This window comes from Eublepharis macularius, chromosome 2, assembly GCF_028583425.1.
Source record: "Eublepharis macularius isolate TG4126 chromosome 2, MPM_Emac_v1.0, whole genome shotgun sequence".
NCBI lineage: Eukaryota > Metazoa > Chordata > Lepidosauria > Squamata > Eublepharidae > Eublepharis > Eublepharis macularius.
This window is the reverse complement of record NC_072791.1, coordinates 2001624-2027011: the sequence shown is the minus strand read 5'-3', so window position 1 is coordinate 2027011 and position 25388 is coordinate 2001624.

Here is a 25388-nt window from a genome sequence, read left to right as displayed (position 1 = left end):
GGGCTCTCAGACGAGAGTTGCATTGGCTGGAAGGATGGGACCTGACTGTAAATCCCGCTTGTGCAGGTGCAAAGATTTGCTCGCCTAAGGTCAGCATTAGATGGAAAGATAGACAAGCATTCTGAGCCCGTTTCACAAACAGATACGTCTTCCAGCAGTGAAGTCAGTAATAGAGATTCATGGGGTTGGCTCCTTTAAGGTGGATTTGGGGAAACAATTAATTATGTCATTAATTACCATCTGAATATAACTGGTTTCCTCCCCCTTTGTGTTTATGTCCGTCGTAATTTTTGATTGTGTATTGGATCCAGGAGTGTGTTGGACCGGGAGTTATTACTTGTAAGTAAATTTATGAAATTTCATTGTATGGCAGTAAGGGAGAGCATCTGTATCATGTGTATTGTTAATTTATTCATAGTCCAGAAGATATATGCCCATGAAGAAGTGCCTTTTGGCCATGAAACGGGATTTGAAACATCAGTGCACACATCGAACCGTCGGCAATAATGGTTTCATCGTGCATGGATTATGACTTTTAAATTATTTATTAACTTTCCTGGAAATTTGTTTCCAACTGGAACTCCACCTCCCCTTCCTGGGATCTCTCATTGTGGAATGTATATATGGACATTGACGGATTGTAATTGATATATTTATTGCTTTCTGTACACTGTTTATAACACTTTTGCTATTTGCACTTAAATGCACTTTAATAGAATAGAGATACATATTGTTATATTCCCGGCTTTGTTTCTGTCAGATCCATTTGGGGCAGAAATCAAACTGCTGCGAAGTGCAGTAGCAATTCTGGAGTGGCTCGACGCCATCACTCCCGAGGGAAGGGACCTCAGGTCCCCTGATGAGGATGGGGATCCCCCCTCCGCCCACGCCACCACTCACCTGGCCAGCAGAGGGGGAAAGGTGGGAGAACAGTTTTCTCAGGTGCTTTCCTGGGGCAATGCACTTCGCCGTGGGCCGATTTAGGTCCTAAACAAGCCAAATTGGGCCCATTCGGGGCCCAAATCAGCCCACTGCAAAGCACGGGACAGTTCAAGCCCCCTGAGCGATGATGTCACTTCCAGGAAGTGACATCATTGCACCGACTTGGGAGCGCGTGTGACGCTCACGCACAAGGTCATCCCGTTTGGTGAGTGCCAGGTCCCCCTCCCGCTGGGAAGGTAAGAGCACCGGGCAGCCCCGCCCAGGAGAGACATCGTTGGGCTGCCCCGAGTGGCCTTTCCCTCCTGTCAGCCAGGTGAGTGGTTGTGGGCGGTGGGTGGTGGGAGTGAGGGACCCCCGCCTCCCACAGGGGGCCTGGCGGGGATCCTTAACAAGAACAAAAGGACTGGCCAGCGAGCTGGGGTATGGCGGCAGAAAAGGCAGCGCGCAGAACGTCGTAAGGGTCAGTTCACCTGGGGCGGACGTAGCCGTCCCCCTGCCTTCTCTCCCTGGGCAGAGAGGCTGCTTTCTGTCCTGTACATCGGCTACCGCAACCCCCCTTCCCCTGCTACAGCCTCTTCATCCATTTATTTAAAACATTTGTGCTCCTTTTCCAATGCTCAAAGCAATTTTCCACAAACAGAACACAAGAACACAACAAGAACAAACAGAGTTTGCCGCTCCACGGTAATGAGAGTGCCAGGAGGCAACTCCAGGGCAGGCCTTGGCCTCTGCGCCCCGTTTATCGGCCTTCCCGGGCCACGGATTGATTGGCCAGCAGGCGGTGTGCGGAAGAGGATGCTGGGCGAGGGGGACCTTTTGCTCTGAGCCGGCAAGGAAATGTTTCTGTTTGTGACAGGCTAGTTATAAGGGAGAAATATTGATCAGCTTGAATAAACCCGAAGCCTCTGGAAGGAGAAAAGTTTCAAAAGTTCAAGGAGGGAGGAGTCTTTTGAACATCCTTTCAAGAAGATACAAGAGTTCTAGAGCCATTGCAAAAACACCTGGCCACCACTGGCCCACGGCCTCATGCGCGTACTGTCCATGGGTAGCACATCCCATAATAACTATAGTTTTAACAGCACCGGCACATCTGGACTGACCAGCAGGAGGTGTGGCAACCACCCATTCTCTGCTTATGGTCTCCAGGTGGGGTGTGTGCTCAATGCAGGTGGACTTTGCAAAGGGACCGGCAGTCCGGCCTGCCCAGAAAGGAAGGAACAGCCCCAGAAGGCGGGGGGGGGGGAGGCAGGCACCCATCTAGCTGGTTCAGAGACCCTCTTTCGATAACTGCAGGATTCACACAAGGAGATTGTGCAGTTTGCTAAGTGAGGCCAAGTCACCACAACCTGTTGCCTGGAACCCCCTCCCCAGAGTCTGGACATGGACTTTATGTATGAATGAGGCTTAAGTTGGCACTGAGGCCAATATGATTCAAGAAGAAGGGGGCATCATGGGACGGGCAGGGCAACCCCCTGATCAGCACCCACAAGCCACCCTCTCTACAAACACTCTGGAGTGGCCACGCTGCGCCCAGACAAATGGGCCTGCTTGCCAAGATGCCAGGCCCTGCTGAGATCCCTGCAGGGGAAATGGAGACAACTATTTTTCCTGTGGATGCCATAGCCAGCCAGGGCTGCTGTCACAAACTGTTTGCACGTTGTTGCACCTTTGATGTGCAGATACCGGAAGCGAAGACTGGGAAGCGAGGTGCCTCAGGCTCTGGGAATCCCACGTCAAGAGGATCCCTCCAACCATCAAAACTACGGACCGCCATAAAATGCAGATGGCTCCCCATTTATCCTTCCTTTATATCTTTTCTTCTCCGTGGAAGCGTCACCAAGTACCATCAATAAACTCAATCGCTTCCTTCTCGCTCTTTCCCCCTCCCTCCTGTTCTCCCGAGGTGTCACCAAGAAAAACATTAGACTCCAAATGATCCATCCCGGATATCTTGTGTCCAGTTAAAGTGACACATTAATCGCTTTTGTTAAATTTCCTGAGGACCATCAACAGGGCATAGATCATTTCACTGGCCTTGCCCCAGGATAGGAATTGGCTCTATAAGGGAGATGCCCAGACCCCTTGGAGGCCCCTCCCCTCCCCATCTCTCCCTCCATCTCTCTCCTACTCTGCTCTACCGAGTGTCATGCTGGCCACCACACTAAGCACCCACTGAATCTTGCTTCTCAATGGACAGGTGCGTATCGCCCAAACATGGGCCCTCCTGCTAATGCGACAGTCTTGTAATGAATGTGTGTGTGTGTGTTTCTTACACTCTGTATACTTGAGATTATTAAGTGAAAGCTTTGATTCACTGAAGTATTAGTCTCCTCTTTTATTGGACGGGCTCCAGGATTTCCGACCCTGGTATACACAGGCCACGATCCCTTAATAATCCCTACCGGCCAAGCAGAGGTGAACGCCCTCCCAGCTAGAGGCAGCCACCACCGACCGTTCTTTTAACCAGCTACGCAAGGAATCTTAATATGGTGGGTTGGGGGCGGACTGAAATTGATAAACCAGTTACTCCTGCGCTGCCTTCCTTGTACTTTTAAACACTTCTATTGTACTGTTTTTATATTGTTGTTTAATTAAAAAAAATAAATCTTTGTTATTAATGTGCTGTTTTATAGAACGTAATTCACCCTGAGCCTGCCAGTTCGGGGAGGGCGGACTAGAAATTGAAGGCAAATAAATAAATAAAATAATGAATGAATGAATGAATAAAAATAATAGCCTGCTGCATATTCATTCCCCATTCTTGAGGCAGCTTGGCTAACAAGCCCCTGGCCCTTTGCTAGGGTTGCCAGCTCCAGGTAGGGAAATTCCTGGAGATCTGGGGAGAAGAGGGAGTGCAATGCCATAAAGTCCACCTCCGGAAGCAGCCATTTTCTCAAGGGGAATTGATCTCCATGGTCTGGACACCAGTCATAACACCAGGAGAACTCCAGACCCCACCTGGAGGTTGGCAACATTACTCAGGCTGACCCAAGCCAAATCCAAGCAGTGCCAATGGGTGTACCTTTCTTGGGGCCACATAGGGTTGCCAGCTCCAAGTTAGGAAATTCCTGGAGATTTGGGGAGGGAAGGTGGATCCTGGAGAGGGCAGGGTTTTGGGGAGGGGTCTCAGAGTGTTATAATGCCATAGAGTCCACCTTCCAAAGCAGCCATGTTCTCCAGGGGACCTGATCTCTGTGGCCTGGAGACCAGTTGTAATTCCGGGAGATCTCCAGCCACCACCTGGAGGGTGGCAACCTCGCATAGAGTCCACGCACCTAAGCAGCCATTTTCCCCAGGGGAATTTATTTCTGTGTCCTGGAGATCAGTTGTAGTTCTGGGACTTCTCCAGCCATTACCTGGAGGCTGGCATCTTAGCAGGAACTAATTTGCGAGGGCCCACTTGAAAACATACACACACCAGCTTTGGAGGGCAGACTCTATGGTAAATCACAGAGTCTTGGAGAAATGGAAGTCCCTCCCCAGGTCCTTCTCCCAATCTCCAGGAATTTCCCAAGCCAATGTTGGCATCCCTAGGCCTCCCGTATGACTTATTCTGTCACATGGGGCTCCGTTGCCACTCAAACCACTGCCCGCTTTGCTAGGCCCTGGAGATGCCCTGGCCTTTCCCAAGGGAGCCTCGGAGGGGTGGGGGGGGCTGCTTTCAGGCCTTTGTTTCCCCCACACACTTCATTCCCTTTGCTTCATTACCTGCAGTGGAAAGTCAGGTTAATAAGGAGCAAGATTTAGATGGCTGCTTACTCAACAGTGCAGAGAAACAAAAAATCAATCCCCTGGTCTTCAAACAACCCCTGGCCACAAATTTTATCCTCTGCTGAGCTGGAGAGGAGCCTGTGCCCTCTTGCTAATCGCTTTGGGCTTGCTCACCGGTGACCAAATTGACACTCTGCGGCTTATTTGATGCTTGCCCCAGGGAAGACTTGCCCTGTGAAGAGTTTTCCTGTGACCCATGAAAACACTAGCTGTGATCCTGGACAGCCACTGAAGACGATGGGGTTTCATGCGCAGGACGAGAGCTCCCTTCTCCAAACCTTCCTCCTTCTCTTTCTAGTTTCAACTAAACGCTGGGCTGCAGGTGGACTCCCAAGGAGGAACTACCAAACAGAGAGGCCAGCCATGCCTCTGAAGCATGCGGGGACGGGGACAGTAAATGCAGCACCAAATCACTGCCTCCAGGGGCTTGCACGTTTGCTCTGCCAACGTGACGTCCATTGAGGGGCTCCAGCGGGGCATTGCTGCATGCCCAGGGATTTTGCTCTGCCCTGAGCCCCCCGTCCCCCTGCATGCCAACAGGCAGCATTTCTAGACTGAATTCCTGAAGTGGTAAATGGGGACTTTTTACCTTGATGAACCACCATCACCAAGAAATCTCAGTGTGTTCCTTTCTTCCTTCCTTCCTTCTGTTGCAAAAGTTTCCCATGAGTTCCTTTGGTGTGACTCCATAACCAATCAATCACACAGGGTCGAGATCGGAGAGAGTGCAAAGTTTATTTCAGGAAACAAAGGTACAGAGCTCAGTAATTGGAACATCTCCTGAACCTGCCTGAAGGCAGGTCCTTGCATCTTTTATGCAGTCGAGTAAACAACATTCTTGCGGATGTCTATTTAGCATCTATCAAATGGAATTTTCCTCTATGCTTCACATTTCTAAAGGCTTCTGCGCATGTTCTAAGCAAGCGGTTAAACTGGTGAAAAGCAAGTCATAGACTACTTAGTTCTGCTCTTGGAGTGGGCTATTGCGGCTAAATTGTTCTCCAGACTTCTTTCCACCTGAGTTCTTTTAAGTGTTAAACAGGAAGCCTCCTGAACTCTAGAACAGCTTAGTTAGCAACTGTACTTTGCAGCAGCCTGAAGCAACTTTTTGCCGTTAGTATTAAAGCAATAATGACCACCTGAAGGTTCACCCATAGTTGGCGTTTCCTGGATTTTTCCATCACTTCCTTCCTTCCTTCCTTCCTTCCTCCCTTCCTTCCTTCCTTCCAATTTCTATCCAGCTTCCCACTCTACTGTGAGGACTAGACGGTCAACAGATAGCAAGTCACAAACTGAGCCAAAGGCCAAGACTGCTTTGGCTCACGCCTCTGGCCACACCCAGCCTTAAATACCTGTCCCAGAAAGAGAAACCAAAGCTCAGCCCAGATCTTGTCCCCAAGACTTCCCTCTCCTTCTATCAAAATGCTTTTTCTGATGTTTACTGCTGCATACCTACCCTCGTGGGCACCAGTAAGCAAATCTTGACACAGTGCCATGACGCAATGTTCCACGTTTTTTGCGCGATATTTCGCGTCGTTGCGGCAGCAGGTGAGCAGTGTGAAAAGGGCCACTGACTGCTTATTTGCAGCGCTTTATCAAGGAGTATCTTCTCATTGTTGACATAAAAAGGGGGGGGATATTTCCATTGATGGAGGTGGGCGGTGTTCTCTTGATGGTTTGGATTCTGTACTGTGAAATCCATTGACATTTGATGATGAAAGGAGGCTGGAACAAATTCACAGGCACAGAGAGAGTGAATCCCAAATGGAGCAGTGCTGGGTGAATCTGCTCATTATGAACTTTTTGGTGCCGTCCCGCGCATTTTATGCAGGGCTTTTTTGGGGGGAAAAGAGGTGGCAGAACTCAGTGGGTTGCCCTTGGAGAAAATGGTCACATGGCCGGCGGCCCCGCCCCCTGATCTCCAGACAGAGGGGAGTTGAGATTGCCCTCTGTGCCGCTTGGTGGCAAGAAGGGCAATCTCAACTCCCCCCTGTCTGGAGATCAGGGGGCGGGGCCACCAGCCATGTGACCATTTTCAAGAGGTTCTGGAACTCCGTTCCCCCGCGTTCCCCCTGAAAAAAAGCCCTGATTTTATGGAAACTTTTGTTAATTGGAATCAATAGGCTGAGAAAGTGAGATACAAATATTTCAAAAGGAATGTACAGATAAAATGTTTGCTTTTTGGCACCAATGTTTGACACTACCTGCCAGCCCTCGTGCGATAGCACACGTGACCGTGTTTAACAGCCATCAGGAGGTCTGGATTTCACAACTCTCCACTGCTCACTCTTAGCGATGTGTATTTAGTATATTTTGCGTTGACCTCATTCATTCAGGCAGAACACATAGTCCTCCTTTGCGCTACATAAACAGAACACCAAGTGGATTGATTTAGCCACTCAAAACATTCAGGTGAAACCCTCTGAAACCTTTGAATTTCAATGTCCGTTTCTGAATCTTCTGTTCGAATGTTGAATCGCCAGTTGTTCACATTTGTTTCCAGCCCACTTTCATTTAGGGTGGGCTCGTGTCAAGCCACTTCCATAGGCAAGGAAGCACGGCGCCTGTAGAGGCAAGAATGAGGAGGAGCCATCCAAGCGTTGCCACTGAACAACGGGGCCTGCCTTGAGGAAAGCACGAAAGGTGAGAGAACCAGGTGGGAGAGTGAAATGGGCACCCCTTCCCTGGTCACAGGATTCCTGAAATCTCAGTTAGACTGATTTTCTTTAATGAACTCCCCCCCCCCCACCAGCTTTAATGGATGCTTTAATGCCTTGATGCATTACGGTCCAAAGCCCCCACTCTTGCAAACCCGCTGCCTCTGCAGTTTCCACATACCCTTTGGAGTTCTTAGTCAATTAATTCCAAAAGGTTTTTCCCGAGGTTCTTGAAGCCCAATTAAACCAATCTAAGGCCAAAAGCTTTGTAAACTAGGCTCTATGGATTAGGGCATAATTATCTGTCTGTCCACCCATCCATCCACCCATCCATCTGACTTCTAGACTGCACACTAATTGCAGGCTATGATAACCCCCCCCCCCACACACACACACACCAATTTCAAAATGGAAATGGACTTATTTGCACGTCTCTCCCTTATGGAAACAAATGCCACACGTAGCTAAACATACTTTCCTGAAAAAAATCTCTTTCCTTGACATTCTGGGGTCTACGTGGCAGATTAATTGAGGGTAGGAATAGAAGCTAAGCAGGGTCAGCCTTGGTTAGTAATTGGACGGGAGACCTCCAACAAAGACCAGGGTTGTAGGGGCAGGTAGTGGCAAACCACCTCTGTTAGTCTCTTGCCATGAAAATGCCACCAGGGGTTGCCATGAGTCAGCTATGACTTGACAGCACTTTCCACCGGTAATTAAGCCGTCCTGTTACGCCGAGCAGTGCACTCTTTGCCTCTCGTTGCTATTGGGCTTGAAGGATGAAAATCGGGCACCCTCAGAGGAAGGGATTTTTCAAAGCTTGGCCTCTGCTCCTCTAGTGTAAGCAGGGATTCTGTCTATCTATTACATTTATATCCCTCTTTCCCTCAGGGAGCTCTGTATAGCAGATGTAGTCTGGCCTTTTATCTAACAGCAACCCTGATATCCAGAGGAGTTAGCCATGTTAGTCTGTAGTATCAAAATAGAAAAGAGTCCAGTAGCACCTTTAAGACTAACCAACTTTACTGTAGCATCGTCAGCTTTCGAGAACCACAGCTCTCTTCGTCAGATGCATGGCCCGTGCATCTATTTTGCAACCCTGATATGTAAGTGAAGCTGAGCGACTGGCTCCAGGCCAGTCAGCGAGCTTCAGGATGGAGAGGATTTGAACCCAGATCTGCCCTGTTCTCATCTAAACCAACCACCCTGTGCTTTATACAGCCATTCTGGTTCACCATCACCACTATAGGAAACAAGATATTTCAATCCGCTGATGTTAAATTGCTGTCTCTGAGAGTTGCTCAAAGTTTCCTATCTCCTCCCTGTCTGCTTTCTTTGCATCCTGGTAACTGCCTGTTTGTTGCAATTTCTTCCCTGTCATGCAGCTTCAGCACAGTCCTTACATCCAGACAGCTCCCTGTGGATCCCCCAGCCTTTTAGAGATGACCTAGAGAGGAATGTGATCTAGTCCTGGATAAGGATGTGTGCTTCAGGTTTCCAATTCGGGTTCTTTACCCTAACTGGGCCCAATTTGGAAAGATTCAGAATTCCTGAATCAGCCCCAGCATTGCTGAGCCGATTTGTGAATCCCAAAGCAAAGCTTTCTGAAGCGATTCATATCGCTTCGGGAAGCTTTGGGCAAAGCGGCAGCAGCAGCACCCACAGCACTTTTCTAGCTGTTTGCATTGCTTTCAAACGTTTGAACCGAGCCTCCCCCCCGCCCCATCAGCTGAAGAAAATCATGGGGTTTGCAAGAGGCAAGAAAAGTGTTGCCTTGCTTTAGGTTTCAAGCACCCCGTGTTTCCTTCACCTGATGGGAGGGGGAGGAGGCTCCCGCCTCCCGTCAGGTGAAGGAAGTGCAGTGCGTTTGAAAGCAACACTTTCCTTGCACTGTGCAGGGGGTTGGACTAGATGACCCTGGAGGTACCTTCCAACCCTATGAATCTATGATTCTGTGAATGCCAGGCTATTGTAAGCAGAACCTTCATGACAGGTTTTGCACACATTTTTAGGGAGGTAAAACGTTGGCTCGCAACTTTTCTCTTAGCTGCCATGAAGAAGAAGAAAAATTACCAAGAGGGATTGCTGTCATGCTGGAATGAACAGGTTGGGATCTGTTTGTTTTCGGCATCCTTGTCGTTACCTTCAGATAATAAACAGCACTGCTTAATGGTATAATTAGGGCTGAATGCACCGTAAATAAAACAACACCGTGTGCAAATCTTCCGCAACAGAAGGTGAGCGCACATGGATCTGAAATACAAATTTCCCCACCTCACTCACATTATTACGCAAATGATTTTGCCCTCAACTTGACAAGTCCTGAACAATAAGTTACTTCTTGGCAGCAATCCTTAGTTTAGGGCAGTTATAGCACAACAGGTGAGTGGCGGCCGGATGAAAAATGCTTGCCACACACATTTCATTTATCCCCATTGTATCTGGTCGAACAGAATTTGCAGGGGGTTTGAAACAATGCAAAAGCCAGCGAAAGCTATTTGCCCAAAGCAAAATTGTCTTTCTTCCAACCCTCCACTCCCAGCACAACCAGTTGCCTCCCACACATGAGACGGGAAGAGCAAGAGCTGCACTAGGAAGCCTCTTTCAGGTGAGCTGTTCCTGGGCCCTGAGGCCTGCAAAGCACCCTCCATTGGTACCCTCAGCTGAAATGCTGCCCAAACAGGGTCCTCTCATGGCCCTACTTTTTCCCCTCTCGTGGCTCCTTCTTACATGCCCAGGGCAAGGCCGATCGCCACCTTGGGGCCAGGAAGCAATTTTTCCCAGGCCAGTCTGGCCAGGGATCCTGGCGGTGTTTTGCCATCTTCTGGGCAGGGAGCAGGGGGCACTAGGGCTGTGGGGAGAGGAGGTATTTGTGAATTTCCTGCATTATGCAGGGGGTTGGACTAGATGCCCCTGGAGGTCCCTCCCAACTCTATGATTCTAAGATATTTGGTAGAGAATAAAACACTAGCTAAAAATGTCAGGAGGTCACAGCAATGAAAAAACACAGTCATTCCCTGGAACCATGAGCAGTTCTTCTATTTGAGCTTTAAAATGGTATATGTGAAAACTGTTTTGCAGAGGAAAAGCTGGCCAAGAAAGCAGAGCTTTAATATTCAGAGAGTTCTTGAAGGTGGAACAGTTGAATACAATTCTAGTTGCTCCACCAGTCAACTAAATTTCAAGCCCTGAGTGTGTTTACTTCTGCTGCTCAAAGGTGCAGGGAGGAGACCATCACTGCTGGCAGCTTGAGTGGCAAATGCCGTTCCACCTGGCCGTGGCGCTGGATGTGTTTTTTAAAAGTCATTTTATCTTGGGGGGGGGGGGGGGATACAAATACAAGCTATCTGTCCCTTGTATTTTATTTTGTGATTTGAGCATTGGATAAGAATTTTTATTTTTTATTTTACTCAGTTTTTACCCTGCCTTTCTCTCCAGTGGGTACCCAAAGAGAGCCAGTTTGGTGTAGTGGTTAAGAATGCAGGATTCTATTCTGGAGAACCAGGTTTGATTCCCCACTCACAGAATCACAGAATCATAGAGTTGGAAGGGGCCATATAGACCATCTAGTCCAACCCCCTGCCCAGTGCAGGATCAGCCTAAAGCATCTCTGACAAGTATTCATCCAGCCTCTTCTTGAAAACTGCCAGCGAGGGGGAGCTCACCACCTCCCTAGGCAGCTGATTCCACTTTTGAACTACTCTGGCCGTGAAAAAGTTTTTCCTAATATCCAGCCGGTCCCTTTGTGCATGTAGTTTTAGCCCATTGCTTAGCCCATTCCTCCCCTTGAAGCCAGCTGGGCGACCTTGGGCCAGTCACAGCTCTCTCAGAGCTCTCTCAGCCCCACCCACCTCACAGGGTGATTGTTGTTATGGGGATAATAATGGCATACTTTGTAAATTGCTCTGAGCAGGTGTTAAGTCATCCCAAAGGGCAGTATATAAATCAAATGTTGTTGTTGTTGTTGTTACATCATTCTCTCTGCCAGCTTTTTTCATGACAACCCTGGGGCAGAGAGGGCGTGTGACTGGCCCAAGGGCACCCAGCAGGGCAGGGACTCTCTAGCCACTGTTGGTGGTCATGAAACTCTTCAGCTACTATATTCTACTATAGTGGTTGAGGCTACTGGGGGGCGAGAAGGCAGGAAGCGGCCAGGTGACCCTTCATTATGCCGGGACCCAGCTCCGATAACGGGTGCCTTCCTTCTAATTATTTATTTATTTAACTTATATTCCACTTTCCCCACAAGCATTTGAATCTACATAAAATTACCATTATCTGGCTTGTATCATTTTAATTCAGCCTTTAAAAAAAAGCGTAAACTGCTCTGGGAATGTCTGTGTTGAAAGGTGGTGCATTATGCACTCATTCCATCAATGAATATTAGAACAGAAAGTGGAGCAGAGCTGCTTTCACATCGAGGATTTTCCATATTTCAGCTGCAGAACGCAGGAAAGATTTCTTTCCCGTTCCATGGCTGATTCTGCACACGTTGGATAATGCACTTTCAATGCACTTTATCAATTGTTTGAGGTGGATTTTTTGTTCTGCACACACAAAAATCCATTCCAAATGATCTATAAAGAGGATCGGAAGTGCATTATCCTCCAAAGAAGTGCCTTATTTTAAACCTCTGGAAATGGGCTTTTTCCTATTGCCACAAACTTTTTCCTTGTGTCTGAAAGGGAAGTTACACCTTGTGTCATAGATCCAGAGGAGTTAGTCGTGTTAGTCTGTAGTAGCAAAATAGAAAAGAGTCCAGTAGCACCTTTAAGACTAACCAACTGCATCTGACAAAGGGAGCTGTGGCTCTCGAAAGCTTATGCTACAGTAAAGTTGGTTAGTCTTAAAGGTGCTACTGGACTCTTTTCCATTTTGCTACTACAGACTAACACGGCTAACTCCTCTGGATCTTTGAACCTCTTTTGACATTGAGGAATATGAGCCATATGTGCACTGCTGTGTTTTTACTAAATTGTATTGCTGCGGATTTTACTGTTATGCTACCCATTTTTATCTTTTTAGATTGTACTTATCGATGTGATCCGCTCTGAGCCTGTTCGCGGGGAAAGCAGATTATAAATATAATAAAATAAATAATAAAATGGAGGAGAGACGGCTGTAAACTGCTGAGTCCCTACGGGGGAGAAAGGCAGGGTATAACTGAAGTAAATAATATATATATATATTTTATGCCTTGTGTGTGAGTGAAACGAGCCAGCCCCCGCTCTCCCCTCCTTCCTTCTCTCTGCATTGTGTTGGTGACTTGCCTTGTGGTTGCCTGTAAATCCTCCCCCTCTGCGTGCATACACACACCTAGTGTGTTGTCTCCACAATAAAACTTTTCAAAAACATGGCCAGTCGTACTCCTTCATCCTCTGAAGACATTATTCCACCAGGAAATGCCTTGGAAGGGGACAAAAGACTTTGTTTATTGCCAAATAAGTACATATTGTCTCTTTCAAAAATGAAAGACTACTTTGGAACAATGCAATTGTACTATTGCTTTCACATTAACGCTCGCAGCTGAAGGATTATTCTCATCTAGCAGCTATGCCAATATGGAGGGTTTGGGGGGGGGGAGTTTAACAGTGCAGAAATGCAACATAAAAGGGAAACAATCCGTTGGCCAGGGAAAGAAGAGCGGGCTAGATGGACACTCCAGTAAGAAAAGTCCCTACTTTTAGAACATTGGGGAGATTTGGGGAGAAATTTCACCTGTCTGAGTTTATCCCTGGGGATGAACTGGGGAGCAGCATGTGGGAAATTCTGAGCAGTGGCTCATCATGAGGGCTAGTCTGTGACATTGCTGCACAAAACTGAAATGTATACCAACAAGCACAGTGCAAGTTCGAAACATCTGTTGTTGGTAGCAATATGAACCTCTTAGTTATTTCAAGCTGTTTAACGTAGTACAGAGGCAGAGGACGTGATCTTCTTGTTCTTCCCCGGGGATGACTCTACCCATCCTCTTGATGAATTTCTTCCCTCTCCGATGTTTCATGCTGAAGTTCCTTTCTTTGAAGCTCCTTCGTGAATGAATGCTGCCTTTCAGGTCAGTAAGTATCCGGCGAGTTGGGAATGTTCACCTCCCACTGGGGCCTGGGCATTGCCACGTTTGATCTCAGATTTTTCTTCATTTTTGCACGGAAACTGTGAGAAGTCTGGGGGGAGGCCCACAAGGCTGGGAGGATCTGCCTGGACCTTCTGTCCTGCCCGCATGGGGTGTGTGGAGTTGGCACCTGAACCTGCGGCTGGGTCTGGTGCCTGCCTGAATGTCTCTGTTGGATTTATGGGTGTTAACTCTGGCCTGGGAAATTCCTGGAGATTCGGGGAAGGACCTTAGTGGGGCATAATGCCATAGGGCCCATAAGCCCAAGCAGCCATTTCTCCAAGGGAACTGATCTCTTGGTTGTTGTGGGTTTTCCAGGCTGTATTGCCGTGGTCTTGGCATTGTAGTTCCTGACGTTTTGCCAGCAGCTGTGGCTGGCATCTTCAGAGGTGTAGCACCAAAAGACAGAGATCTCTCAGTGTCACAGTGTGGAAAAGATGTTGGCAGGTCATTTGTATCTACTCAGGAGGGGTGGGGTTGAGCTGAGTCATCCTGTGAGAGTTTCCCAGGGTGTGGAATGCTAATGGCGGGAGGCTTCACTGTATCCTGAGGAGGTTCTTTTGCATATGGATTGGTGCTTGATGTGCTAATCTTCTCTGCAGGGCTATTGTCGGGTGTGGAGTGTTTTGTTAGCCTGGTGTTTTTCAGAACTGGAAACCATGCTCTGTTCATTCTTAAGGTTTCTTCTTTCCTGTTGAAGTCAATGAGGAAATTAATAATCTAAACCACGCACTTCAGGCAAATGGCTACTCCAGAAATGAAATCCGAAGAGCAATCAAACCCAGGATGAATCAAACAACCAAGGAAAAACAGTCTCCTACAGGAAAAGTGTTTTTGCCATATATCAAAGGAATTACTGATCAGATGGGAAAGCTTATGAAAAAGCATAACCTTCAAGCAGTATTCAGACCCACCCGAAAAATACAACAGATGCTACGATCAGCAAAAGACAGTAGAGACCCCCTCACCTCTGCAGGAGTATACCGTATACCCTGCAGCTGTGGACAAGTTTACATCGGGACCACAAAGCGTAGCATCCAGACAAGAATAAAAGAACATGAAAGACACTGCAGACTTGGACAACCGGAAAAATCAGCAGTGGCTGAACATAGCCTAACTCAAACAGGGCACAGTATCTTATTCCAGGACACCAAAATACTGGACAACACTTCCAACTACTTTGTCAGACTGCACAGGGAAGCCATTGAAATTCACAAGCATAAGCAAAACTTCAACAGGAAAGAAGAAACCTTAAGAATGAACAGAGCATGGGCTCCAGTTCTGAAAAACACCAGGCTAACAAAACACTCCACACCCGACAATAGCCCTGCAGAGAAGATTAGCACATCAAGCACCAATCCATATGCAAAAGAACCTCCTCAGGACACAGTGAAGCCTCCCGCCATTAGCATTCCACACCCTGGGAAACTCTTATCGGATGACTCAGCTCAACCCCCCCCTCCTGAGTAGATACAAATGACCTGCCAACATCTTCTCCACACTGTGACACTGAGAGATCTCTGTCTTTTGGTGCTACACCTCTGAAGATGCCAGCCACAGCTGCTGGCGAAACGTCAGGAACTACAATGCCAAGACCACGGCAATACAGCCCGGAAAACCCACAACAACCATCGTTCTCCGGCCGTGAAAGCCTTCGACAATACATCGAACTGATCTCTGCTACCTGTAGATCACCTGTCTATCTAAGAGATTGCCAGGCCCTACCTGGAGGCTGGCAACCCTAGTTCGATGGTATGTTGTGGCTGGCGAGATTAAGTGGCTGTCACTAAGCAAGCAAAGGCCTGTAAAAGAGACAGATCATTGAGGGGGTGGGGGGTGGGTGGGCATGGGAGATCTCGGGAGACACACGGGAGCGGTTCGAGCCGGAAGCTGCAGGAGTTCAGCACCTTCTCTTTGGAGTCTGTCCCTAGAACCAGCCTGGCTTCGGCAATCTGTTTCTTCCTCTTCTTTGAGAGGGCACGTCAGTTCGAAGAATGCCTGCTGTAAATCCCGTGGGGGCAAGTTCCCACCCGTGGATCTGGGACAATGCCATTGAACTTTAGTGCTTGGCCATCGATAATGGACTATACAGTGCAACCGCTTTAGGAACTAATGAGACAAATTCATGGAAGGCTGATTGGCAGCTGTTTATCCCAATGGTTAGATGGAACCTCCCCGGCCAGAGGCAGTCCATCTCTGAGCATCGGGTCTTGGGGACAGAGAACATCAGAGGGCCTTTACCGTCGTGCTTTGCTTGTGGGCTTTGCAGTGGCCGCTTTTGGAAACCGAATGCTGACTTTGAGGAGTCCTCCTTAGTCTGGCTATCAGGGCTCTTCCCATGTTCTTCGTGGGCGATTCTGAGCATGTGCAGAGGGCAGTGCCTCCAGAAAGAAAGAGATGCAGAGAAAAGTGATCCTCTCTCCCACTTCCCCCATCTCTGGATTCCTTCCAGCCCACAGCATTATAAGCAAACTAGGCAAAGTTTTTTGTTGCAACGTGCCAAGCAGAGAAGCGGGGGTCAGGCCTTATAAACAGGGTTGCCAACCTCCAGGAGGGGCCTGGAGTTTGCCCACATTTACAGGCGATCTCCAGACTCCAGAGATCCATTCTCATGGAGAAAGCAGCAGCTTCGGAGGGTGGATTCCATGAGATCGCACCCCTGCTGAGCTGCCCGCCAAACTTTGTTCTTCCCATGTTACATTCCCAAATATCCAACCTGGAGTGGGGATTCAGGGCCTGAAGTCACTTGAAATATTTACGTGAAGCCATTTCTTGTAAGGAGTTTTAAAAGTCTTTCATGTGAGCGACTCCAGATTTATTTCTGAGACTGAATTTAGCATCAAAGGCTTTTTCTAAAACTTTAATTTATGGATCTGTCGGAGAAAAAAAAAACTCCCTGGACTTAATCAGTTTCAACCACTTTTCTGCCCTGGTTGCATCGGACATCACAGGCATCAAACGTGGTCAGACTCCCAGTTTTTCCTCCAGGTTCGAGATAAAGCAGGGTATGTGTGTGTGTGTGTGTGTGTGTGTGCGTGTGCGTGTGTGTGTGTGTGTGGTATTGCTAAGAAAGGCAGAACCAATCTGGACAGCGACGAGAGTGCACTGGAGCCTGGAATCAGTTTCTTGGGTGGAATAACTTTTTCCATAGTGACTCAGACAACCTCCTCATGGGGTGAAAAACCTGTGCTGGATTGTACCACTTCCAACTACAGGTTGGGGCTCCCTGGATGAAATGGCATGGGGTCAGCGTACCTACCCAGTCATCTTCAAAGACCCTGCGTCAGGCCCCGCCTCCATTTGAAGCTAGATGGGTGGCAACGCCAGAAAGGACCTTCTTGGTCATGAATGATGCCAAAACTTTGGAATTCCATTCCCCTTGTCTTCCTCTACTGTTGGCTTCTGCCAGCAGGTGAAGACTTGTTTGCTTTGTTTGGCATTCCCTAATAACTATTATTGGCCCTCATCCCTTGCTGTAGAATCATAGAATCGCAGGGTTGGATGGGACCCCCAGAGTTACCTAGTCCAACCCCATGCACAATGCAGGAAATTCACATATGCCTCCCCGCCACACACCTCCATGCCTAGAAGACGGCAAAACACCTCCAGGATCCCTGGCCAAACTGGGCTGGGAAAAATTGCTACCTGATCCCAAGGTGGCGATCAGCCTTACCCTGGGCATGTAAGAGGAGGCCACGAGAACTAAGCCCTGATGTAACCCTTCCTGCCCTCCCTCTCATGATCTGCCCAGGTCCACAGAAACAGCCTTGCTGTCAGGTGGCCATCGAGCCTCTGCTTAAAAACCTCCAAAGAAGGAGAGCCCACCACCTCCCGAGGAAGCCTGTTCCACTGAGGGACCGCTCTGTCTGTCAGGAAGTTCTTCCTAATGTTCAGCTGAAAACTCTTTTGATTTAATTTCAACCTGTTGGTTCTGGTTTGACCTTCTGGGCCAGTGGAAAACAACTCTGGAAACTTATGGTTTTACCATGGAGTATCCAGTTGACAGGTTTTTTTTCTTCTGCCACCACTTGGAGCACTAGCAGACAAAGCAAGGGCCAAGCTACAAGTGACGAATGACACTTGAACGGCAAGTGTATTTCTCCCTGTTCACTTGCCCTCCACTCAATCCACTTGCCGTTCAAGTGTCATTCATCACTTGTAGCTTGGCCCTACGTTACCACTCCCATCTCAGTAACAACCCTGGCTCAGAACCAGGATGGAAGGCTCAAATAATAAAATATAGAGCTGCATGTCCTCTGCATATTGATGACATCCTGCCCCAAAATTTTTGACAATCTCATTCAGCTGCCTCCTGTGAATACTGAACAGCGTAGGAGGCAAAGTAGAAGTATATCTCCTCCACAATAAATCTGCTTAAAAATCTCCAAAGAAGGTTGTGTTGTTATGCATGTTAGTGGGTTTACATTTTTATTGTATTATTTTATATATTATTTTAAATGATGTTTTAATATTCAAATGTTTCTATGGTTTTATGTTTGCTGTCTTGGGGATCATGTTTGGGTGGAAAGGTTGCAAAAAGGGCTTCAATTAAATAAATAAATAAATAAATAAATAAATAAATAAATAAATAAATAAATAAATAAATGCTCCTCTTTCACATAGAAAACAAACCTTGCCTAGCCTTCTCCCAATTTCTGTTTGGGGATAGACTGCTTCTGGCTTGGAGGTTCTATTTAACCATTGTGGTAAACAGGTCCGAACTGAACTTCCCTTAATTTACCTCACAGTTTTAAAAAGCTGTTTAGACAAGGGGCCATCAGCTTTCCAGGCACTTTGCATTCTGTGTTTGTGTGTGTGCGCTTGGGGGAGAGCATTCAATCATGAGGTCTGCTGGCTTTGAGTAACTAATTCTTGGAGATAGATCAAGATGGGTAGCCATTAGAGGTGGCTGCAGGCCAGGAAAACCCCACGGACCACTGGCCCGTGGTCCATCGATTTTCACAGACCACGGACCATGAACTTTCCACGGGCCAGCCCCATTGGCTGACTGGTTCATTGGTCCGTGCTCTGTCACTTTTGGCAGCTCTGGCTCCACCCCCTTCACACCCAGAGAGCCGAAACTCACAGAGAATCTTCAACTGCCTCTCCACCAGCCACCCTCCAAGTTTGGTCAAGATTGCATTTCGGATGTTTGAGTTACAGACCCCCAAAGTGGATGCCCCCAGGAAACTTCCAGTAGATACTAGGAGTAATAATGCCAATTGACTTGCATTGACTCGCAGCACCAAAAAGTTGCAATGAGACAAAATCAAAGAGAAAAGAGCGGGGGAAGAGCCCCCTCACTCACTCACCACACAGGCACCTTCCCAGCCATTGCCTAGGGAATTCATTCTTGCTCCTCGCTCACAGAGAGAAGAATAGAGCTCTTTGGTTGGCAGGCAACATTGCCTATCAAGGTTTTGAGGGCTAAGATTGGTGTTGGCATGGCTGCCGAACGTCCACCCCTCCATTGCCTAGGGAATTCATTCTTGCTCCTTGCTCTATAGAACAGAATGGGAGCTTTCTGGTTGGCAGACAGAGCTACCTATCAAGGTTTTGAGGGCTGCAAAAGTCTGTGGACATCTTCTCCATTGCCTAAGGAATTGATAGATCAGTGCCAGGATATCTGGACTCATGAACCATGGACCAACGGTTCGGCCCAAATGGACCAAAATTTGTGAAAAAAGTGAATCCCACGAACTAGGCTGGACCATGCAGAATTTTGATCCTTTTTCCAGACCGTGCCAACCTCTAGCAGCCATGTTAGAATCTCTCTACCCAAGACATCTTAGACAAGTACGCTTAAGTGAAAGATCTTACCCTTGTTCTCCCATTGTGGATACACATGCATTGCTAGGGAGACAGAATATAAGACCACACAGAAGGTAAGTCGCTTGAGCATCCCAGGGGAAGATATCTTGTGTATTGACTCTTGGTCTGTAGCAGTAGAAAAGAGCAGGAGTCGAGTAGCACCTAACAAAATTTGTGGTAGGGTATGAGCTTTTGTGAGTCACAGCTCACTTCTTCCTCTGATCTTCTAAGTTTTGACCACAAATTTTGTTAGTTTCATAGGTGCTACTGGATTCTTGCTTCATCCTCTTTTTTTAACCACCTTTTTGTTATAGAAATCTGACTCTTTTCTTCCCCTTAACTCCCTCACCCCAACGTGCCAACTGAAGTACAGCTCCAAGCTACCCAAATATTGTGTGTACCACACTTGTAACATCCAGAATTTCAGGATGTTTACTTTTTAAATAAATGTGGCTATGTCAGAGTGTGAGAACATGGAGGAGAATTTTACCCATGTTTATTTCAGCTAAACGGAAAACTATTTAAATGCAACTCTCATTTGCACATGAATTTCATTGGAGGCCAAAGAGATGCAGCAGCAAGTTCTGTTTTCTGCAAAAACAAAACTGGGAGCTCAGCTATAGCCTGTTTAATATTTTAGAGATCCCAATAAAAGTAAATTGCCACAGCTGGAAGAGATCTCTTGAAACACGTTATTTAGTCTCGCTTGTAGTTAAACCTCAGGGATGAGAGAGCCAGTCCATTGATCTAGCAGGACCATCAGAGAGGGGGTGGGGGCAGTTTTTTGGCTTGGTGAGAGGGAGGAGTAACTGTTGGTTTTCATGTGCGATGTGCTTAACAATGTGGTGCTATGTGCACTGAAACTATGCAGTTATTAAATCTGGTGGAGGGAGAATGGGTAAATTGCATAATCTGCACACATATATTAACACTCACGCAAACACAGACATTCACAGAGTGTTTGTCAGCTTGAAGACTATTCATAAAAATTTGGAAGTCTTTCTGCCTGCCCTACATATAAAAATCCAGCCCATCAACTTACGAATGGCCTGTCCTTCTTCAAGCCGGCCCGGATCTGAGGTCCAAATCTCCATGTAGACAAGAATCACAGTGGGAGACTTTGGGTTGGTCACTCTCTCTCAGCCTGGCGTACCTCACAGGGTTGTTGTGAGGTCAGGCAGATCAGGGAAGGGTTAGCATCACCATCACCCCATAGCCATCATGGATCATGGAAGCCACGTATGCACAGCAGGTGGCTAAAATGTGCCCAGGAAGCACATAGAGGGGAGAGGAATTGTGCCCACTGTCTCTGCTCTCAGTGTTTGATCCTCGGTGCGCAAAGTGAACCTGATGGATATAGATTTGGAGGGTTTTTATATACTTATTTTTCTATACTAAACCTATGCTTTTTCAGTATTACATGCTTTGCACTTTTTCTATGCTCAGGAGCCAAAGTAGTACTTGTAATGTAACCTGTAAGAATTTGACACTTGAAACAAGAAGACTTGAAACTCTGTAAGAACTGATATACTGCTTTTAGGGCTGCACTTATATTATATGTTATATTATTCTATAGATTCTAATAGAAATCCGTACCAGAGAGCCTTTTGTAGAAAACTGATTTGATGCAGCAAGCTGGTTTTGGCCACCTGTGGTATTATCTTCCTTAAAGCTGAGAAGAAACTGGGGAAAAGGGCACAAATAGGAAAACATCCCTTCCTATCCACAGATTTCACTTATCAGAAGATATCAAGGCACCAGATTGAGACTCATTGGCGCCCTTGAAAGTATTATGCCCAGAAGAAAGTAGGTAAAAGGTTAGACAGTGTCCTTCCAAAATGAGGGCAGAGGGAAAAAAACTGTAAAGACTGGAATTCCCCCAAATAGAGGGGCCAGCCCAGAATTGCATCTTCAAATCAGAACTGACCCTAGATATGTTACGAGCCAGTAAGATATCAAATATTAGAATATTGTAATATTGTTATGATTATCTGAAAGTATTAATTGCCTGTGTTTCTATTGTAATTTTGATGAGCTCTGGACACAAGGAGACCACCTACTCCTGTGTAAAAGGGCTCCTCCATTGTTTAAATTAAACAATCATATATTGCTTCATTCTACAGGACTCCGTGGTGTGTGTGTCTCTTATTGTGATTGGCGAGAGGGACACCTAAGGCACAAGTTTGTGCATAACAAACCTAGTGTGCATACTGCATAGATTCCCGTCGATTCCCCCATGGCCCCTCAGTAGATGTTCAGCTGAATACTCAGACAATGGGATTGGGGCCAGTGTTACAGGAATGGGACTCCTTGCGAGTAAGGGTAATTTGTGGCAAGGAGAAGGCTATGCGAGAGGGGTAACAGGTGAGATCCTCCACCAATTTTTACGGGGTCCCCTCCCCAAGGAAACTGAGAAGACAGGTGTTCTTCAATTAAAGAGTGTTTTTTATTTAAATGGGAAAATTCACACATAAAAGAAGTCACTCGCAAGCATACAAGGTTCCTAGGAAAAGCAGTGGTGAAAGCGGAATAGGGTTGAGGGATTTTCAGGTGATAATTACCTATCCGAGGAGCAGAGTAGGCCACGGGGGAAGAGGGCTTCGAACGACCAGCATTCTCAACCAGGAGAGTTTTAGAGAAGGAGACCCTAAGGGTACAGTGCTCGGATCTGAAGAAGCACGCACAATTTGGGAGGGGCAAAGCCTGGATTCTTATAGGGCAAATCCAGCCTTTAGGTGGGAAGGTGCCTTGGCTTTTAAGGCAAAGATCTTAAAGGTCACCTCCTGGGAATGACAAAGGTTTGAGTACCTTTGATTGGTGCTACCAGGGTATAGCAAAAGAATTGGGTTGGTCTCTCCTGGTGCTTTGCAAAGAAACAACAGTTAATTAAATGTTCTCAGAGCTTGGTAATTAATTTAGATCCTTGATTAGATGTTCTCTGGAGGGAGCTACAAACTCATTAGAGCAGATTGATGGCCTTAGATCATAGGATAGGATTCATTCACGGAAAAGAGGGGGGATCAGAAGGTTTGGGTGGTGACTCATTGAGCACCCTTATTGTCAAGACTGCACATTCCGCAGCTTGGAGGGGCAGGAGCCAATCACACCCAATCGCTCTGCATTTGCATTCGCTTTCATGACTCACTCTCCTGGACGGGACTTGGCAACACTCTGCTCAGTCAGCATGCACTTTAATTCGGATCAAGCTGCATCAGTTTCAAAGGGCTTATGACTTTTATATCATAAGCTATTATAAAATGGCGGAGGCCGGGGTTGACTGCTCACACGAGTGGGTACCATCCCGTTTCCCTCTCAGCGTGGACACAATGTTCAGTATCTGCACAGGGTTTGAGGGTTGGTCTAGGGCCAGAGTTGCTCTCCTCACTTATCTAGGAAAATAGTGCCCTGGTCAGTCTTGCTTGTTGGCCTGAGCATCTTGGACGGGGCAGGATTCAGGCATCATAAACAAAGCAAGCTTCCCCATTGCATGTCATTAGCCGTGTCATCCTTTCCCATCCCTGGGACTTCCTTTGTCCTTTCAGGCCAGGACGGATAAGAATGGAGCGTTCTCCTTTTAGCAAGTGGCTTTGCAAAAGGGGGCCTGCAATGAGAGAGCAGGCATGAGAGCTGCAAAGGAGGCTGTTACAAGTTGAGTGGGTTCAATCCGGCAACAGGTGCTGGCCATGGGGTGACAACCAGAGATGGACTTGACCTTCTGCCTTTACCTGTGCTGGAGGAAGAGTGAGACAGAGATTGGGCCTGATCCAGCAGTGTGGTTTTGTCCATGAAAATGGTGTGACACATGAGCAGATGTTCTAGCAAATGTGTCACCTAAATGACTTTTTTCTTGACCTGTCTAGGCTATGGGTGGCATGGCAGAGTCTGCCATATTTCAGAGAAGTTGCTCTTTCTCAGCTAAGAGATGGGTAGCTGCAGCTGTCCACAAATTGGGCCAATCATGACCATGGTTAGAAGAGTAAATCTTTCTTTCAGGCCAGCCAAGGCTTGCCTAACTGCAAAGGCACCTAAACCTTTTACTTTGGCTGCTTCTGATGGCCAAACATTTGAGGTGGGCCTGCGGCTTAGTGGTTGGGAAAACATGTCATTGGCATGCAGAAGGACTAACGTTCCACCCCTAGATGTCAGGAAGCCCTTTCTGGCCCCAGAGAATTGTTGCCAGTTGTGATAGACAGGACTGAGCTTATGGGCCAAGGGTCTGACACATGACATTGTTACCAGAATTAGTCTCCTTGGGAGTAGGGGGGAATTAGCAGCAAGGAGAAGGCTATACAAGAGAGGAAACAAGAGGAATCCTCCGACATTTTACAGGGTCCCCTCCTCGAGAAAACTGATGAGATGGATGTTCTTTGAAATAAAGAGTAGTTTTTTTATTTAAAGGAGAAAGCTCACACATATAAGGAATATCTCACAAGCATACAAGCTTCCTAGGAAAAGGAGAATAGGTTTGAAGGATTTTCGGGTGATAATTACTTATCCAAAGAGCAGAGTAGCCCACAGGGGAAGAGGGCTTCAAACGGTCAGCGTTCTCAACCAGGAGAGTCTTAGGGAAAGAGACCCTAAAGGTACAGCACTCGGATCCAAAGAAGCATGCACAATTTGAATGGGGCAAAGCCTGGGTTCTTACAGGGCAAATCCAGCCCTGAGGTGGGAAGGTGCCTTGGTTGTTAGGACAAAGGACCTTAAAGGTCACTTCTGGAGAATGACAAAGGTTTGAGAACCTTTGATTGGTGCTACCAGGGTGTAGCAAAAGAATTGGGTTGGTCTCTCCTGGTGCTTCACAAAAAAACAGCAGTTAATTAAATGTTCCTGGAGCTCGATTAATAAATTTAGATTTTCGATTAGATGTTCCCAGGATGAAGTTGCAAACTTATCAGAGCTGAATGATGGCCCTAGATTGTAGGATAGGATTTAATCAATGGGAAGAGGGGAGATTGGAATGTTTGGGGTGGTGACTCACAAGCACTTTTATTGTCAAGATAGCACATTCTGCAGCATGGGGAGGCTGGAGCCAATCACGCCGAATCACTCGGCTTTGCCTACACATTCCAATCATGACTCACTCTCCCGGGCAGGAGCTGACAACATTTGGCTAGCTGAGCAGTTTGCTAGTGTGGCTTGTTTCCTAATGTGAATTATGGCGTATCAGGTTCAATGGCTTTATGGTTTGTATCATAAGCAGTAATAAAAACGGCGGAGGCTGGATGGACTGCTCACAACATATGGCAGCTTCAGATGCTGAAGGGTCCAGGCTGGCAATTACAAATGAGTTGCCAGACTCTGCCCCTCTTCAGTTCACTGCCTGCTCCACCGCAAAACTGACTGCTCTGGCCTTAACTCTCTGTATTGAATAATCAAAATAACCAGGAATTATTTGAGGGGAAGTGAAAGCCAAACACAACCAAGAACTGCTTTACTTCTCCATATGAAACCATTTTTTGCAAGAGTTTGTGTGGGAGAGGGCAGGGTTTTTTTTTCTGCCATTCAAATTTTGTGCATGAGAGAAGGAAGTATTTTAAGAGCCGAAATGAAGTGTCTTTGTGAATACGCACAGAATGCCACTTGCTTGGAGGTGACACAATGGAAGTACAGGCTGGAGCAGAGCCTGAAGGAATGCCATAAGAGACAACATTTCTGAATAAGATCCCTTTCGGGTCCAGTTAGAGTATTACTCTACTCTCAGCCCTTATCTGTAATGTCACAAGTGTAATTGGTTCTTTGTAGAAAGGTAGTAAATTAAATGCACAAAATGTCAAGGTCTTTTGTTCAGCAGTGGTTCCTGTTTTTTTTTTTTTTTTACTTCTTGGCAAGTTAAGAACAAACTAGCTCTTTCTTGCATCATTGACCCCTCTTAGGAGATGCACAGACAGCAGTGGAGAAAGACATGGAACCACCAGCAAGAGGCAGACCTTGTCTTTATGTGAATGCAAATTGGGCATAGTTGATTTCATATTTGCGTTTACAAAGCATATCCTCCAGTGGGCTGCATTCACAGTCTTGGTGAGTCATAATGGGCATAAATCAGTGCAAAACACTACTGTGGGTCACAGACAACCGGCAAGTTAAAAATGTGTGAAATC